Source organism: Gorilla gorilla, chromosome X (genome assembly GCF_029281585.2).
Source record: "Gorilla gorilla gorilla isolate KB3781 chromosome X, NHGRI_mGorGor1-v2.1_pri, whole genome shotgun sequence".
Lineage (NCBI taxonomy): Eukaryota > Metazoa > Chordata > Mammalia > Primates > Hominidae > Gorilla > Gorilla gorilla.
In genome coordinates, this window is record NC_073247.2 from 114,651,456 (window position 1) to 114,669,228 (window position 17,773).

Genomic DNA, 17,773 nt, shown 5'->3' on the forward strand with positions numbered 1-17,773 from the left:
TTTCTGAATTGAATGTTTAACTCATTTTCATTTTTATTGATATAGGTATTTAATGCTTTAAAATAGTCTCTGATAGCAACTCTAGCTAAATTCGTACATGCTCTGTTTTCATTATGATTATATGCACCAAATTCTGCAATTTTAATCTATTTCCATTTGGGTGCAAGTTTTGTTTAATAGCCTCAGATAGAATCAATTTTCATGAATGATCCATGTTTATATGAAAAGTAGGTGTGTTGCCTAATATTAGGCTTCACAATTTAGAATAAGTGTATCTGTAAGATCTACCTTTGGAATTATGTTGCTTAAGTCTTCTCTACAGTTGTTAAATTTTTCTCCACCTGAACGTTTTTGGATTATAGGAAATGTGGTAGAATTTCTATTATTAAATGGTGTGCTTCTTCCTACTTCTCTTTGCACTACTGTAGTTTTTGCTCTATCAATATTTTTACCACATGACTGCATATATGAGTAGCTCCCATCTTCCTTGTGAATTGTAGCCTTTGACTTTATCAACTGTGTTTTTTTGTCTCTTTAAATCCATTTTGGTCTCAGTTTTTTTCTTTTAATTATCAAGATTGTAACCCTTACTTTCTTTATATTGTCAACTGCCTAGTATATATTTATCCTTACATTTTTAACCTATATGAATACATTTGTTTTACGTGTATTACTTGGAAAAGCACAGCTTTGGATTTTTCTTCAATAGGCAATCTGAAATACTTTTAATAGATGAGTTAAGCCAATTTATTGTTATTGATATGATTGATGTCTTTGCTCATTTGTGTTCAATTCTGTTGTATTGCTTTTAAACACAGAAATTGTATAGTCTTTCGCTAGTTCATATGTTTATTTGCTATCTATATTTAGTATTTCGAATGGTTAATACATAATATCCTTGATATGGAAGAAGTCTTAATAATGAGTAGAGAAATCATCAAAAGATATGAACAGATAATTCACATAAAATGCAATATACATAGTCACTAAACTTTCAAAAATATACCAAATTACAATAATTCTGCCTGCCACGGGCTGCCAGTGTGCACTAGAGGTATCTCATGTTTCATCTTATGGATGCCCCAGAGTAGAGAATTTTACTGTCTTCTTTTACACTTATCAATTTTATTCTGACAGAATTAGAGTCATTCTATATGTAAATTCATACGCTGGGTTTTAAGTGAGGTATTTTTTTTTTGCTCCATGCAAACACGTCTGTGGAGAAGTTTGACAATGGTGGTACGGTGGTGCCCCCTCGTGACTGAAGCCTGAACTGCATGCAGCTTGAACATCACAGTAGGAAAGTGGGAGGGAGGAGTTGTGGCCCAAGCCCTGCCCTACAGAGTTTTCTAGAAGTCTGAGTGGAAAATTGGGCATTCCCAGTGTGTAGGAATACTGACAGCCTCCATTAAAAAAATGGAGCCTTTTACTATGTGGAAGAGAAAACTATGTCAGAATAATAAATATATATTTTAAATGCTTTGAGACATATGGATAAATAGCTGGAGACCTGGGTAAGTTAAAATGGATGCAGATCTTTTATTATCTTCGTAACCCAAGTTTGCCCTTATTATAACCATCTTTTCATGGAAATATACGTCTGTGATAACATCTTAAAATACTTAAACACAAAATCTCACTTTTTTTTTTTTTGGACTATGTATTTCATTGTGTGGATACCCTCAAATTTATTTCACTAGTATTATAGCAATGAAAATTTAGTTCCCTTACCATTTCTATGACCAAAAATAATGTACTTAACGCCATGCTCATGTATATGCACATATGTTTGTAAGCATTTATTTATAATAAGTTCCTAAAAGTTTCATTTTAAAACCCTTTGAACTATAACATTTTATATTAATAATCAATTCAAAATACTATTACTAATTTATATTGCCTATATCACAGTATGAAAGTACCTAGTTCTCCACACATTAGAAATAATGAGAATCATTAATTTGGTACACAAGAAGTCATCTCTCATCATTACTTTCATTATAACTCGTTTTTGTTGCCTTCTGGAATTCCATCCTATGGATGTAACATAATCAATTTTCACAACTTCTTGTTATTCAGACTGTCCTGATATTTCCTATTATCTACACTGTGTGGATGGCATCTTTTCAGAGTCTGTGCACTGCTGAAGGGCACAGTTACGGGCACAGTTCCTGTGACTATTTGCGCTGGTGAGTTGAATGTGTCTTCCTTGAGTCCAGCAAGCTGTCTTAGGAGAAATATAACACAACATGATAAATGTCTCAGTTTGTGTGAGTGTGTGTGTGTGTGTGTGTGTGTGTGTGTGTGTGTGTGTGCTGACAACCACATTTCCCTCTGCCCTTTTGTGGGTTTGTGTCTCATTTGGTCTCTCTTCCCAAATTCAGGCTCAGAAGTGACAAAAGAGAATTATCAGGATGGCAGTCCCTATAACCAGATGCTTATCAACACTCTTCACTACATTCTGAAGATGAATTTCTACAAGGGAAATTGTTTATGTAAGTGGTGTGTACCCTTTGATATGTATTGACATAGTGGCACACATAGAGTTGTGCCATTTAGACTCCCCAAGGGGAGGCATGTGAGGTCAGCCACAGAGGACTGAAGAAATTAGTTAATGCTGACATCCTATCACATAGGGTGGGTCCTGGACTCCGTCATGGACCTGCTGTCATGCCATTGTCACAGTTGGAAGATGTGGAAGTGATCAGATGCAATCAAATTTTGTACACAAGCACAACCTGATGTAGCGATGAGGGGAAGGGGGAAGAGGAATGATCATTGCTTGGAGTTACAGGACAGAGTCAGCAGGGCTAGGACACAGGCACTCTTTTATACGCATTCTTTTTTTTTTTTTTTGAGACGGAGTATCGCCTGTTGCCAGGCTGGAGTGCAATGGTGTGATCTCAGCTCACTGCAACCTCCGCCTCCTGGGTTCAAGCGATTCTCCTGCCTCAGCCTCCCGAGTAGCTAGGACTGTAGGTGCGCACCACCACGCCCAGCTAATTTTTTGTATTTTTAGTATAGTCGAGGTTTCACCATGTTGGCCAGGATGGTCTCCATCTCTTGAGCTCGTAATCCGCCTGCCTCGGCCTCCCACAGTGCTGGGATTACAGGCGTCAGCCACCACACCCGGCCCTATATGCATTCATTTTTATGTAAAACATATGCATCAATTCTTTTGTATGAAAATGTTTGGTCATTACTGTGGTACAACAGAAGACCAGGTCAGTACCATATTTTTTTTTTCATATGTACACAGATTTTTATTTTGTTTTAGACATTGTCTTACACACAATAGACATTCAGTATTTGTTGAAATTAATGAAAGAAAAGAGAAACATGAAAACGGTCTGAGAAGACAATAATCTGCTTTTTAATTTATAGACAGCAATTAGGTCAAACAATTATAACAATGATGACAAAGAACAATATCTGAGGTACACTCAAAACCTTATGAGGGTTATTTGCCAGTTTTCCTGGCTATTTCTACACCCTTTGATCGCTAGTGAATGTTTCTACTTACAACTACATATTTTGTAAGTTTTGCCTACTGTATTTCAATCAACACTGTAAAAAATGAAGAGAGTCTTTTTGGTTCAAATTTGGTTTTTAGTTAATTATGTGATGTGTATATGATTTTTGTTACCTTTTCTGTATAGATATCAGGAGAATCGAAAATATGTTGATGGTGGAATTGTGGTATGACATTTTTACTGACTACTACTCTGTAAAAGTTTTATCTATGAGCTCTATGGGTTGTTCCTGGCTTTTGAAAATTTACTTTAAGGAAGTGTTTTTGGAAATGGATTATAAGTATACAAGTATGCAATCTTATGTATTTGCAACTGTCTAAGATGTTATGATTCTTTCCTCCCTGCGATCTGGCATTCATCCATTCAAGACATTTTAATTGAACTCTTACAATGTTCTTAATACTATGATAAGCCCTGAAGGTAAACTGTGACTAAAAATGTTGCAGGATAAAATACAGGATTCCTAGTTAAATTTGAATTTTAGATAAATAACATTCTTATACTGAAAATTATTCTATGTTTATCTGAAATTCAAATTTAGCTGAGTGTCCTGTAACTTTTTATTTTATTTGTTTACTTGTTTGTCTGTGATAAATATGGCAGCCCTAGTAAAAATAAATATAGCCCCTGATTTATTCTAATTTACTCTTTGGTTGGCAAGGAAGGCATTAATCAAATAATCCTGCAGATAAATGAAAAATTGCAACTGAGATAAGTATGAACAAGAATAAATTCAAAGCTGAAGAAGAAGAAAATAATTGGAAGAGAAACCTTGTCAGAAAGGGGACTTCAAAGAAAACTTCTCTATGGAAGTGTCAATGGACCCACAATACAGTGGGGAAGGAAAGAGATGCTCTGGCACTCTTTCTTTTAAATGACAGTTTTATATTGAACTTTAATTGTACAAGCAGTAGAAAGCCTGGCTGCTCACAGAGGTGCAGAAAACACTCAAAGCCTTGTTTCAGGACCCACCCACTATCTTTCCCATTTGGCATCTGACTCATAATGAAGCCAGAGGCTGCAAGTTTTAGACGTATGCAGAGGTGGTACATTTCAATATTCAATTCCAATTAATATGGATGTTTTCTGGGGTCAGAGAAGGAAAGGTTATTTGTCCCATCAGGCCACTGGCCTTTGCTCCTACCAGAAGTGAGAGGAACCATGCCTGTTTTTAAATAGCAGGGAAGACTTTTTCAGCACAGGCTGGTGGGAAAGACACAAATCTATCTAGTCACCTGGGAGCTGTCAGACAGGAATGCTGCAAGTGACTACACCCTGCAGTGCCTCTGGCAGGATTAGGACTCTCAAACTTTCCCAATAGCCCAGCTTGTGATTCCTTCTTGCTTTCCAAGTTTCCATATGCATGCAATATTTAAAAATGGTCTTGGACAGTTTATATTAATTACTCAGATTTTGAATATGCTCATTGTTTATCATCATTATAATAACAGTCCTACCTCAGGTTTATATGTTTATTCCCATATATTTGGGTTCCTTTAATTATCTTATGTATTTTTATGATGTCTGCAAAATAAAAGGGGAATGAGTGTTATTATACCAATTTTTATGGATGCGGGAACCTGAGCATAGCCTCTCTAAATAAGTTGCTAAAGTCATTTTTCTGATACAATCCACAACCAGATTGACTGCTTACCTAGACTCTTAGCTTTGTCTGGAGCTGTATCAAGCTAATTAGAAGTGCAAAGTCCAAATTTATTGACTGAAAAAAAAATCTTGAAAAGATAGTACTAAATATAAATAAATAAGTCACAAAATATGCAGCCAATTAGATTAAACTCATCAAAAATAAACTGACACCTGCTTTTTTTTTTGCTTCCATTTGCTTGGTAAATATTCCTCCTTCCCTTTATGTCAAGCCTATGTGTGCCTTTGCACGTGAGATGGGTCTCCTGAATACAGCACACCAATGGGTCTTGACTCTTTATCCAATTTTCCAGTCTGTGTCTTTTCATTGAGGCATTTAGCCTGTTTACATTTAAGGTTAATATTGTTATGTGTGAATTTGATCCTGTCATTATGATGTTAGCTGGTTATTTTGCCCGTTAGTTGACGCAGTTTCTTCCTAGCATCGATGGTCTTTACAATTTGGCATGTTTTTGCAGTGACTGGTACTGGTTGTTCCTTTCCATGTTTAGTGCTTCCTTCAGGAGCTCTTGTAAGGCAGGCCTGGTGGTGACAAAATCTCTCAGCATTTGCTTGTCTGTAAAGTATTTTATTTCTCCCACACTTATGAAGCTTAGTTTGGCTGGATATGACATTCTGTGTTGAAAATTATTTTCTTTAAGAATGTTGAATATTGGGCCCCACTCTCTTCTGGCTTGTAGAGTTTCTGCCAAGGGGTCAGCTGTTAGTCTGATGGGCTTCCCTTTGAGGGTAACCTGACCTTTCTCTCTGGCTGCCCTTAACATTTTTTCCTTCATTTCAACTTTGGTGAATCTGATGATTATGTGTCTTGGGGTTGCTCTTCTCGAGGAGTATCTTTGTGGTCTTCTCTGTATTTCCTGAATTTGAATATTGGCCTGCCTTGCTAGGTTGGGGAAGTTCTCCTGGATAATATCCTGCAGAGTGTTTTCCAACTTGGTTCCATTCTCCCCATCACTTTCAGGTACACAGTCAAATGTAGGTTTGGTCTTTTCACGTAGTCCCATATCTCTTGGAGGCTTTGTTCGTTCCTTTTCATTTTTTTCTCTAATCCTGTCTTCATGCTTTATTTCATTAAGTTGATCTTCAATCTCTGATATCCTTTCTTCCGCTTGATTGATTCAGCTGTTGATACTTGTGTGTGCTTCACGAAGTTCTTGTGATGTGTTTTTCAGCTCCATCAGGTCATTTATGTTCTTCTCTAAACTGGTTATTCTAGTTAGCAATTCCTCTAACCTTTTTTCAAGGTTCTTAGCTTCCTTGCATTGAGTTAGAACATACTCCTTTAGCTTGGAGAAGTTTGTTATTATCCACCTTCTGGAGCCTACTTCTGTCAATTCGTCAAACGCATTCTCCGTCCAGTTTTGTTCCGTTGCTGGCGAGGAGTTGTGATCCTTTGGAGGAGAAGAGGCATTCTGGTTTTTGCAATTTTCAGTCTTTTTGCGCTGGTTTCTCCCCATCTTCGTGGATTTATCTACCTTTGGTCTTTATTGTTGGTGACCTTTGGATGGGGTTTTGGTGTGGACGTCCTTTTTGTTGAAGTTGATACTATTCCTTTCTGTTTGTTAGTTTTCCTTCTAACAGGCCCCTCTGCTGCAGGTCTGCTGGAGTTTGCTGGCAGTCCACTCTGGACCCCATTTGCCTGGGTATCACCAGCAGAGGCTGCAGAACAGCAAAGACTGCTGCCTATTCCTTCCTCTGGAAGCTTCATCCCAGAGAGGCACCCGTCAGATGCTAGCTGGAGTTCTCCAGTATGAGGTGTCTGTCGACCCCTGCTGGGAGGTTTCTCCCAGTCAGGGGGCACGGGGTTCAGGGACCCACTTGAGGAGGCAGTCTCTCCCTTAGCAGAGCTCGAGCATTGTGCTGGGAGATCTGCTACTCTTTTCAGAGCTGGCAGGCAGGAACGTTTAAGTCTGCCAAAGCTGCACCCACAGCCACCCCTTCCCCCAGGTGCTCTGCCCCAGGGAGATGGGAGTTTTATCTATAAGCCCCTAACTGGGGCTGCTGCCTTTTTTTCAGAGATGCCCTGCCCAGAGAGGAGGAATCCAGAGAGGCGTTCTGGCTACAGCGGCTTTGCCAAGCGGCAGTGGGCTCCACCCAGTTCGAACTTTCCTGTGTCTTTGTTTATGCTGTGAGGGGAAAACCGCCTACTCAAGCCTCAGTAATGATGGACACCCTTCCCCCCACCAAGCTGGAGCATCCCAGGTGGACTTCAGACTGCTATGCTGGCAGCAAGAATTTCAAGCCAGTGGATCTTAGCTTGCTGGGCTCTGTGGGAGTGGGATCCACTGAGCTAGACCACTTGGCTCCCTGGCTTCAGCCCCCTTTCCAGGGGAGTGAACAGCTCTGTCTCACTGGCATAGTGCATAAAAATATGTAGTACCATATTTTTAAACAGCTTTCTTGCAATATACTTTACAGACAACGAAATTTACCCATTTTAAGGGTAAAAGTTGATGAATTTCAATAAATGTGTAGAGTTGTGCTACCATCACCATAATTAAGCTTTTAACATTTCCATTACCTCAAAAAGTCCTGTCGTGCTTGAATACAGTTAATTCCTGCTTCAGCCTTGCAATCACAAATGTTTTCTGTGTCTATGTATTTGCCTGTTTAGATGCTTTATATAAATGGAATCATACAATATTTGTTCTTTATTGTTTGGCTTCCTTCGCCTGGTTATGATATATAGTCAAGGTTCATCCATGGTGTAGCATGTGTCATAATGTCATTCTTTCTAATGGCTGAAAAATCTTGTATGAATAGAGTACATTTTTTATCATTTATCTATTGATAGTCATTTGGATTATTTCTAGTTGTTGGCTAATATGAATGACAATTTGACATACATTTGTGTACAAGTTTTCGGGTAGACTTATGTTTTCATTTCTCTTGAGTATGTACCTAAGAGTGGAATTGCTGGTAACTCCCTGCTTATCCATTTGAGGAACTGCCAGATAACTTTCATGACCCTGACAGTCATGAGGAGTACAGGCTTAGCCAGTTGTTCTTATTGTGATTAGACCAGGATTATGTGTTTTGAGAAAGAATACCACTGAGTTGAAGTGCCCTTCTTGTAACATTATATCTGGTAGTCAGGATGCCTACTTAATGTCACTGGTGATGTTAAACTTCATCATTTAATTAAGCTGGGGTTTGTCAAGTTTCTCTAGTGTATAGTAACTATTTTCCATGTGACTAGAGAGCATATGGGAGAAGGAAAACACTCCCACGATTCTAATTTCACTGTGAGTCAGTGTCATTTCTGTGTGGTGGAATGAGTGCCCTGATGGTGTTGGGGAAGGGAAGAAGGGGATTCCACCATTTCTTTTTTTTTTTTTTAATTATTATACTTTAAGTTTTAGGGTACATGTGCACAATGTGCAGGTTTGTTATATATGTATACATGTGCAATGTTGGTGTGCTGCACCCAATAACTCGTCATTTAGCATTAGGTATATCTCCTAATGCTATCCCTCCCCCCTCCCCCCACCCCACAACAGTCCCTGGAGTGTGATGTTCCCCTTCCTGTGTCCATGTGTTCTCATTGTTCAGTTCCCACCTATGAGTGAGAACATGAGATGTTTGGTTTTTTGTCCTTGCGATAGTTTGCTGAGAATGATGGTTTCCAGTTTCATACACATCCCTACAAAGGACATGAACTCTTCATTTTTTATGGCTGCATAGTATTCCATGGTGTATATGTGCCACATTTTCTTAATCCATTCTGTCATTGTTGGACATTTGGGTTGGCTCCAAGTCTTCGCTATTGTGAATAGTGCCGCAATAAACATACGTGTGCATGTGTCTTTATAGCAGCATGATTTATAATCCTTTGGGTATATACCCAGTAATGGGATGGCTGGGTCAAATGGTATTTCTAGTTCTAGATCCCTGAGGAATTGCTACACTGACTTCCACAATGGTTGAACTAGTTTACAGTCCCACCAACAGTGTAAAAGTGTTCCTATTTCTCCACATCCTCTCCAGCACCTGTTGTTTCCTGACTTTTTAATGATCGCCGTTCTAATTGGTGTGAGATGGTATCTCATTGTGGTTTTGATTTGCATTTCTCTGATGGCCAGTGATGATGAGCATTTTTTCATGTGTCTTTTGGCTGCATAAATGTCTTCTTTTGAGAAGTGTCTGTTCATATCCTTTGCCCACTTTTTGATGGGGTTGTTTGTTTTTTTCTTGTAAATTTGTTTGAGTTCATTGTAGATTCTGGATATTAGCCCTTTGTCCAGTGAGTAGGTTGTGAAAATTTTCTCCCATTTTGTAGGTTGCCTGTTCACTCTGATGGTAGTTTCCTTTGCTGTGCAGAAGCTCTTTAGTTTAATTAGATCCCATTTGTCAATTTTGGCTTTTGTTGCCACTGCTTTTGGTGTTTTAGACATGAAGTCCTTGCCCATGCCTATGTCCTGAATGGTATTGCCTAGGTTTTCTTCTAGGGTTTTTATGGTTTTAGGTCTAACATGTAAGTCTTTAATCCATCTTGAATTGATTTTTGTATAAGGTGTAAGGAAGGGATCCAGTTTCAGCTTTCTACATATGGCTAGCCAGTTTTCCCAGCACCATTTATTAAATAGGGAATCCTTTCCCCATTGCTTGTTTTTCTCAGGTTTGTCAAAGATCAGATGGTTGTAGATATGCGGCGTTATTTCTGAGGGCTCCGTTCTGTTCCATTGATCTGTATCTCTGTTTTGGTACCAGTACCATGCTGTTTTGGTTACTGTAGCCTTGTAGTATAGTTTGAAGTCAGGTAGTGTGATGCCTCCAGCTTTGTTCTTTTGGCTTAGGATTGACTTGGCGATGCGGGATCTTTTTTGGTTCCATATGAACTTTAAAGTAGTTTTTTCCAATTCTGTGAAGAAAGGCATTGGTAGCTTGATGGGGATGGCATTGAATCTGTAAATTACCTTGGGCAGTATGGCCATTTTCACGATATTGATTCTTCCTATCCATGAGCATGGAATGTTCTTCCATTTGTTTGTATCCTCTTTTACTTCATTGAGCAGTGGTTTGTAGTTCTCCTTGAAGAGGTCCTTCACATCCCTTGTAAGTTGGATTCCTAGGTATTTTATTCTCTTTGAAGCAATTGTGAATGGGAGTTCACTCATGATTTGGCTCTCTGTTTGTCTGTTATTGGTGTATAAGAATGCTTGTGATTTTTGTACATTGATTTTGTATCCTGAGACTTTGCTGAAGTTGCTTATCAGCTTAAGGAGATTTTGGGCTGAGACGATGGGGTTTTCTAGATATACAATCATGTCATCTGCAAACAGGGACAATTTGACTTCCTATTTTCCTAACTGAATACCCTTTATTTCCTTCTCCTGCCTAATGGCCCTGGCCAGAACTTCCAACACTATGTTGAATAGGAGTGGTGAGAGAGGGCATCCCTGTCTTGTGCCAGTTTTCAAAGGGAATGCTTCTAGTTTTTGTCCATTCAGTATGATATTGGCTGTGGGTTTGTCATAGATAGCTCTTATTATTTTGAGATATGTCCCATCAATACCTAATTTATTGAGAGTTTTTAGCATGAAGGGTTGTTGAATTTTGTCAAAGGCCTTTTCTGCATCTATTGAGATAATCATGTGGTTTTTGTCTTTGGTTCTGTTTATATGCTGGACTACATTTATTGATTTGCGTATGTTGAACCAGCCTTGCATCCCAGGGATGAAGCCCACTTGATCATGGTGGATAAGCTTTTTGATGTGCTGCTGGATTCGGTTTGCCAGTATTTTATTGAGGATTTTTGCATCAATGTTCATCAAGGATATTGGTCTAAAATTCTCTTTTTTGGTTGTGTCTCTGCCAGGTTTTGGTATCAGGATGATGCTGGCCTCATAAAATGAGTTAGGGAGGATTCCCTCTTTTTCTATTGGTTGGAATAGTTTCAGAAGGAATGGTACCAGTTCCTCCTTGTACCTCTGGTAGAATTCGGCTGTGAATCCATCTGGTCCTGGACTTTTTTTGGTTGGTAAGCTATTGATTATTGCCTCAATTTCAGAGCCTGTTATTGGTCTATTCACAGATTCAACTTCTTCCTGGTTTAGTCTTGGGAGGGTGTATGTGTCGAGGAATTTATCCATTTCTTCTAGATTTTCTAGTTTATTTGCGTAGAGGTGTTTGTAGTATTCTCTGATGGTAATTTGTATTTCTGTGGGATCAGTGGTGATATCCCCTTTATCATTTTTTATTGCGTCTATTTGATTCTTCTCTCTTTTCTTCTTTATTAGTCTTGCTAGTGGTCTATCGATTTTGTTGATCTTTTCAAAAAACCAGCTCCTAGATTCATTAATTTTTTGAAGGGTTTTTTGTGTCTCTATTTCCTTCAGTTCTGCTCTGATCTTAGTTATTTCTTGCCTTCTGCTAGCTTTTGAATGTGTTTGCTCTTGCTTTTCTAGTTCTTTTAATTGTGACATTAGGGTGTCAATTTTGGATCTTTCCTGCTTTCTCTTGTGGGCATTTAGTGCTATAAATTTCCCTCTACACACTGCTTTGAATGTGTCCCAGAGATTCTGGTATGTTGTGTCTTTGTTCTCATTGGTTTCAAAGAACATCTTTATTTCTGCCTTCATTTCGCTATGTACTGAGTAGTCATTCAGGAGCAGGTTGTTCAGTTTCCATGTAGTTGAGTGGTTTTGAGTGAGTTTCTTAATCCTGAATTCTAGTTTGATTGCACTGTGGTCTGAGATACAGTTTGTTATAATTTCTGTTCTTTTCCATTTGCTGAGGAGTGCTTTACTTCCAAGTATGTGGTCAATTTTGGAATAGGTGTGGTGTGGTGCTGAGAAGAATGTATATTCTGTTGATTTGGGGTGGAGAGTTCTGTAGATGTCTATTAGGTCCACTTGGTGCAGAGCTGAGTTCAATTCCTGGGTATCCTTGTGAACTTTCTGTCTCGTTGATCTGTCTAATGTTGACAGTGGGGTGTTAAAGTCTCCCATTATTATTGTGTGGTGGTCTAAGTCTCTTTGTAGGTCACTAAGGACTTGCTTTATGAATCTGGCTGCTCCTGTATTGGGTGCATATATATTTAGGACAGTTAGCTCTTCTTGTTGAATTGATCCCTTTACCATTATGTAATGGCCTTCTTTGTCTCTTTTGATCTTTGTTGGTTTACAGTCTGTTTTATCAGAGACTAGGATTGCAACCCCTGCCTTTTTTTGTTTTCCATTTGCTTGGTAGATCTTCCTCCATCCCTTTATTTTGAGCCTATGTGTGCCTCTGCACTTGAGATGGGTTTCCTGAATACAGCACACTGATGGGTCTTGACTCTTTATCCAATTTGCCAGTCTGTGCCTTTTAATTGGAGCATTTAGCCCATTTACATTTAAAGTTAATATTGTTATGTGTGTATTTGGTCCTGTCATTATGATGTTAGCTGGTTATTTTGCTCGTTAGTTGATGCAGTTTCTTCCTAGCCTCAATGGTCTTTACATTTTGGCGTGTTTTTACATTTGCTGGTACCGGTTGTTCCTTTCCATGTTTAGTGCTTCCTTCAGGAGCTCTTTTAGGGCAGGCCTGGTGGTGACAGAATCTCTCAGCATTTGCTTGTCTGTAAAGTATTTTATTTCTCTTTCACTTATGAAGCTTAGTTTGGCTGAATATGAAATTCTGGGTTGAAAATTCTTTTCTTTAAGAATGTTGAATATTGGGCCCCACTCTCTTCTGGCTTGTAGAGTTTCTGCCGAGAGATCCGCTTTTAGTCTGATGGGCTTCCCTTTGTGGGTAACTCGACCTTTCTCTCTGGCTGCCCTTAACATTTTTTCCCTCATTTCAACTTTGGTGAATCTGATGATTATGTGTCTTGGAGTTGCTCTTCTCAAGGTGTATCTTTGTGGCGTTCTCTGTATTTCCTGAATCTGAATGTTGGCCTGCCTTGCTAGGTTGGGGATGTTCTCCTGGATAATATCCTGCAGAGTGTTTTCCAACTTGGTTCCATTCTCCCCGTCAGTTTCAGGTACACCAATCAGACGTAGATTTGGTGTTTTCACATAGTCCCATATTTCTTGGTGGCTTTGTTCATTTCTTTTTATTCTTTTTTCTCTAAACTTCCCTTCTCGCTTCATTTCATTCATTTCATCTTCCATCACTGATACCCTTTTTTCCAGTTGATCACATCAGCTCCTGAGGCTTCTGCATTCTTCACGTAGTTCTCGAGCCTTGGCTTTCAGCTCCATCAGCTCCTTTAAGGACTTCTCTGCATTGGTTATTCTAGTTATCCATTCCTCTAATTTTTTTTCAAAGTTTTTAACTTCTTTGCCATTCGTTTTGAATTTCCTCCCGTAACTCGGAGTAGTTTGATCGTCTGAAGCCTTCTCTCAGCTCGTCAGTCATTTTCCATCCAGCTTTGTTCCGTTGCTGGTAAGGAGCTGTGTTCCTTTGGAGGAGGAGAGGCGCTGTGCTTTTTAGAGTTTCCAGTTTTTCTACTCTGTTTTTTCCCCATCTTTGTGGTTTTATGTACTTTTGGTCTTTGATGATGGTGATGTACAGAAGTGTTTTTGGTGTGGATGTCCTTTCTGTTTGTTAGTTTTCCTTCTAACAGTCAGGACCCTCAGCTGCAGGTCTGTTGGAGTTTGCTAGAGGTCCACTCCAGACCCTGTTTGCCTGGGTATCAGCAGTGGTGGCTGTAGAACAGCGGATCTTGGTGAACCAGAAATGCTGATGCCTGATCGTTCCTCTGGAAGTTTTGTCTCAAAGGAGTACCCGGCCGTGTGAGGTGTCAGTCTGCCCCTACTGGGGGGTGCCTCCCAGTTAGGCTGCTCGGGGGTCAAGGACCCACTTGAGGAGGCAATCTGCTCGTTCTCAGATCTCTAGCTGCGTGCTGGGAGAACCACTACTCTCTTCAAAGCTGTCAGACAGGGACATTTAAGTCTGCAGAGGTTACTGTTGTCTTTTTGTTTGTATGTGCCCTGCCCCCGGAGGTGGAGCCTACAGAGGCAGGCAGGCCTCCTTGATCTGTGGTGGGCTCCACCCAGTTCGAGCTTCCTGGCTGCTTTGTTTACCTAATCAAGCCTGGGCAATGGCGGGCGCCCCTCCCCCAGCCTCGCTGCCGCCTTGCAGTTTGATCTCAGACTGCTGTGCTAGCAATCAGCGAGACTCCGTGGGCGTAGGACCCTCCGAGCCAGGTGTGTGATATAATCTCCTGGTGTGCCGTTTTTTAAGCCCATTGGAAAAGTGCAGTATTGGGGTGGGAGTGACCCGATTTTCCAGGTGCCATCTGTCACCCCTTTCTTTGACTAGGAAAGGGAACTCCCTGACCCCTTGCGCTTCCCGAGTGAGGCAATGCCTCGCCCTGCTTCAGCTCACGCACAGTGCACTGCACCCACTGTTCTGCACCCACTGTCTGGCACTCCCTAGTGAGATGAACCCAGTACCTCAGATGGAAATGCAGAAATCACCCATCTTCTGCGTCACTCAGGCTGGGAGCTGTAGACCGGAGCTGTTCCTATTCGGCCATCTTGGCTCCCGATTCCACCATTTCTATTCAACTGAATCATGGACCCCATGAATGGAGTTTGGGGTAAGGGAATGAAACCACCATACACCCCACTTCTTCCTGTTTCCCGGGTTTTCCTGTCCCCTTGTATTACCCCCCGTCTGCATGAGAGATGTGTGTTTCCTTTGCAGTCCCAAGGGGCTTGATGAAAGCCTCATACTGTCTGCTGTTCAGGACACTGGAGCAAGAGAGACCAGAGATCTCTCTGCATATTGGTGCCAGACGCAAACCAGTAACTGTGAGATGTTCTGGGCTCAGGGGTAAGTCACTTCCCCTGCTAGCCTCCCTTGGAAAGTGCATATTTCTGTTATGTGGGAGCTTCATTGCTATGTGGTAGAGTAATGGTGAGGCACACAGAAGCAGGTAGAGATGGAGCGCCTGGTGGGTGAACCAACACCCAGGGCACAGGCTTCAGGACTTTTGCTGCCTGATCCACCCTTCTCATGATCTAGATCTTCCCATCGTTCTATCCTCTCTCAGGGTACCTGGGATACCTGTGTACATCCCATACTATCACAAAGAGCAGGAGACAAATGAGGTGGGGAGGGGAGCAAAGACAGAGAGAGGTAGAGGTGATCCCTGGAGGGCCTGCTGTTTTCTGTTCTCTTCGCTGCTCTTTCTTGTTCCACATGAGGTTATATTTCTTTATTTCACCCCACAGTTAACCTCAGAGACCTGGTAATCCATATGACCCCACAGCTATGCCTCATGGCCCAAAGGGCAGGATTTCATCTCTACCATCCTCTTCCTCAATGTGAAGGGCTGTTGAGTGAGTACCCTTAGGGAACAATACTGGGGAAGTATAAAATTATCATCTTCCAAATAAGAAGCTGCTGGTTCCATTGTGTGGGAGGGTAGGAGATAGAACCTCATTGCCATTCTGCCAGTTATCTGGAGAGGGTCTTAGTATCTGTGAGCCAGAGCTTGATCATCTGTGAGATGGAACTCACCACACTTTCTTCACACTGCTGTCCTGATGGGTAAATGGAATAAACCATATATTTTTATACCACTATCTTAGTCCATTTAGTGTTGCTATAAAGGAATATCTGAGGCTGCATAACTTATAAAGAAAAAAGTTTATGTGGCTAATAATTCTGATGGTTGGAAAGTTTAAGATTGGGCATCTGCTTATGATGAGGGCCTCAGGAAGCTTCCACTCATGATGGAAGGCCATAGGGAGCTAACTTGTGCAGAGATCACATGGCGAGAGAGGGAGAAGAGAGATGGGAGGTGCTAGGCTTTTTTCAACAACCAGCTCTTGTGGCACCTAATGGAGCAAGCACTCACTCATCACAGCAAGGATGGCACCAAGACTTTCATGAGGGATCCACCCCCATGACCCAAACACCTCCTGTTAGGCCCCACCTCCAACATTGGGGATCAAATTTCAACATGAGATTTGGAGGAGTCCAACGTCCAAATTTTAGCAAACACTTATTGAAATTATTTCTTCTGAAAATGATGTTTCTGAGATGTCGTTAATAAGGTGACTTTGGGGCTATTTTGATATTTTGGCCACGCTGCCATGACCATTCTTGCACACATGCCAGGGACTCTCTGCAGTGCAGACTTGAGAGGGCAGAGTTGACGGGGCCATGCTTGCTTCTCTCATATATGTTCCCCATTGTCTCTGCAAAGGCAGTCCACCATTTTGTTCTCCTGCTGCAGTGTATGTCATTCTTATGACTCCACAATTTCCATTTAAACAGGACACAGCATAAACACAAACTCACTCATCAGGTTTTCTCATCAAACCCTAGGACTATTCAAGGACATATTCTGAGGCATAAAGTGGGACTGTTATGTTTGCATTTAGAAATGCACGTGTGAAATATGCCATTTATGTGGAAATAGGTGGAGAAAAATGAAAAGTATTCTAACATTACAGTGATAGGATATTACATTAGCAAATATTAATAATATTGGGAAACCCATTTTGCACAAATCCAGAGAAACAGGTGCTCTCATCTTGTAGTTGGTTGGGATATTCATTAGTAAAGAGATTTTAACTTGCAACTAGGCAGTATATATTAAAAATAGTCATGCTCTTTGACAAAGAATAACCATTTGTGGAAATGTATCCTCCAGGTACAGCATGGCAGATCATTATCACGCATGTGTCCCCACTGCTGAGGGCTGAGCTGACCATTTCCCTAGCTGGTTTGCTACCTTCAGCCCCACCCCACTTCCTGACCCTGAGCTATCCATCCTTCCAACCAAACAGGAGAATCTGTCTCATGGGTGGATGTCCAGCCTCGATGAACCATATACAGAGCTTCTCCAAACATGGATATGAAGCAATGCTTAGGTCCCTACTCCCAGAGGGACCTGTAGACCTCTGACCTCATCCCTGTCCAGGAGAAACCTCTCTTCTTCTCCCTTCTCTGTGTCCTCAGAACCCTTCCCCTCCCTGCCAGATACAAGCAGCCCAATCCTTTCCTTAAGTTTAAATTTTCATGCAGGATGAAGCAAACACGGGCTTCAGACAGCTTCTGCATCCAGCCCTGCTATAAACCCTTCCTGAGACAGGGGGAAAGAGGCCCAAGCCTGGTTTTCTGCTGGAAATGCAGGAAGGGTAAACACAAGGAGAACAGAGATTAAACTCCTTAACAGTATATGTCCTCATGCTAAAGATCTGCCACCAGCAACTCAAGGTACCCAAGCTGGCAGGTTCTGGCAGTGGGCCTGGCTCTGGCAATGGGCATGCTGAGCAACATTTTTGCCATCCAGCTCTGTGGTTAGGAGCATGTGCTTTGTAGTCGCAGACATCGATGAAGAAGAGAGGATACTGGTACCTCAGTAGCAGGGCTGTCATGAGATCAAATCCAGACACTAGAAGGACCTGGAGCTAGGCTCCTCTAAACGCTCTGCTCCGTAAGTGGAAGCTATCTTTCCTCCCTGGAGCAGGGAACTCATCTATTAATTTGACCTGCCTCCATGTCCAGGGCTTCTTAACCAGGATGCATATCAGAGTCACCTTGACGAGCCTTTTCTAAACCCTCAGCTGAAACTCCTTTGTTGGTAGAAATAGGACTGCTGCACAAAGGCCATTCAAGTCATTAAGCTG

General features: G+C 41.1%; 1 protein-coding gene across 14 annotated transcripts in view; it reads left to right on the top strand.

Moving 5' to 3' along the window:
• The window catches only part of LOC109024738 (ras-related protein Rab-40A-like), a 175,269-nt gene that overhangs the window by 92,318 nt on the left and 65,178 nt on the right, over positions 1 to 17,773 (top strand). For all 14 annotated transcript variants that reach the window (XR_010132563.1, XR_010132560.1, XR_010132561.1 and 11 more), the window contains 2 exons: positions 2,080 to 2,189; positions 2,385 to 2,495. The gene's annotated coding sequence lies outside the window, so the exon portion shown is untranslated. The remainder of the gene's footprint in view (positions 1 to 2,079; positions 2,190 to 2,384; positions 2,496 to 17,773) is intronic.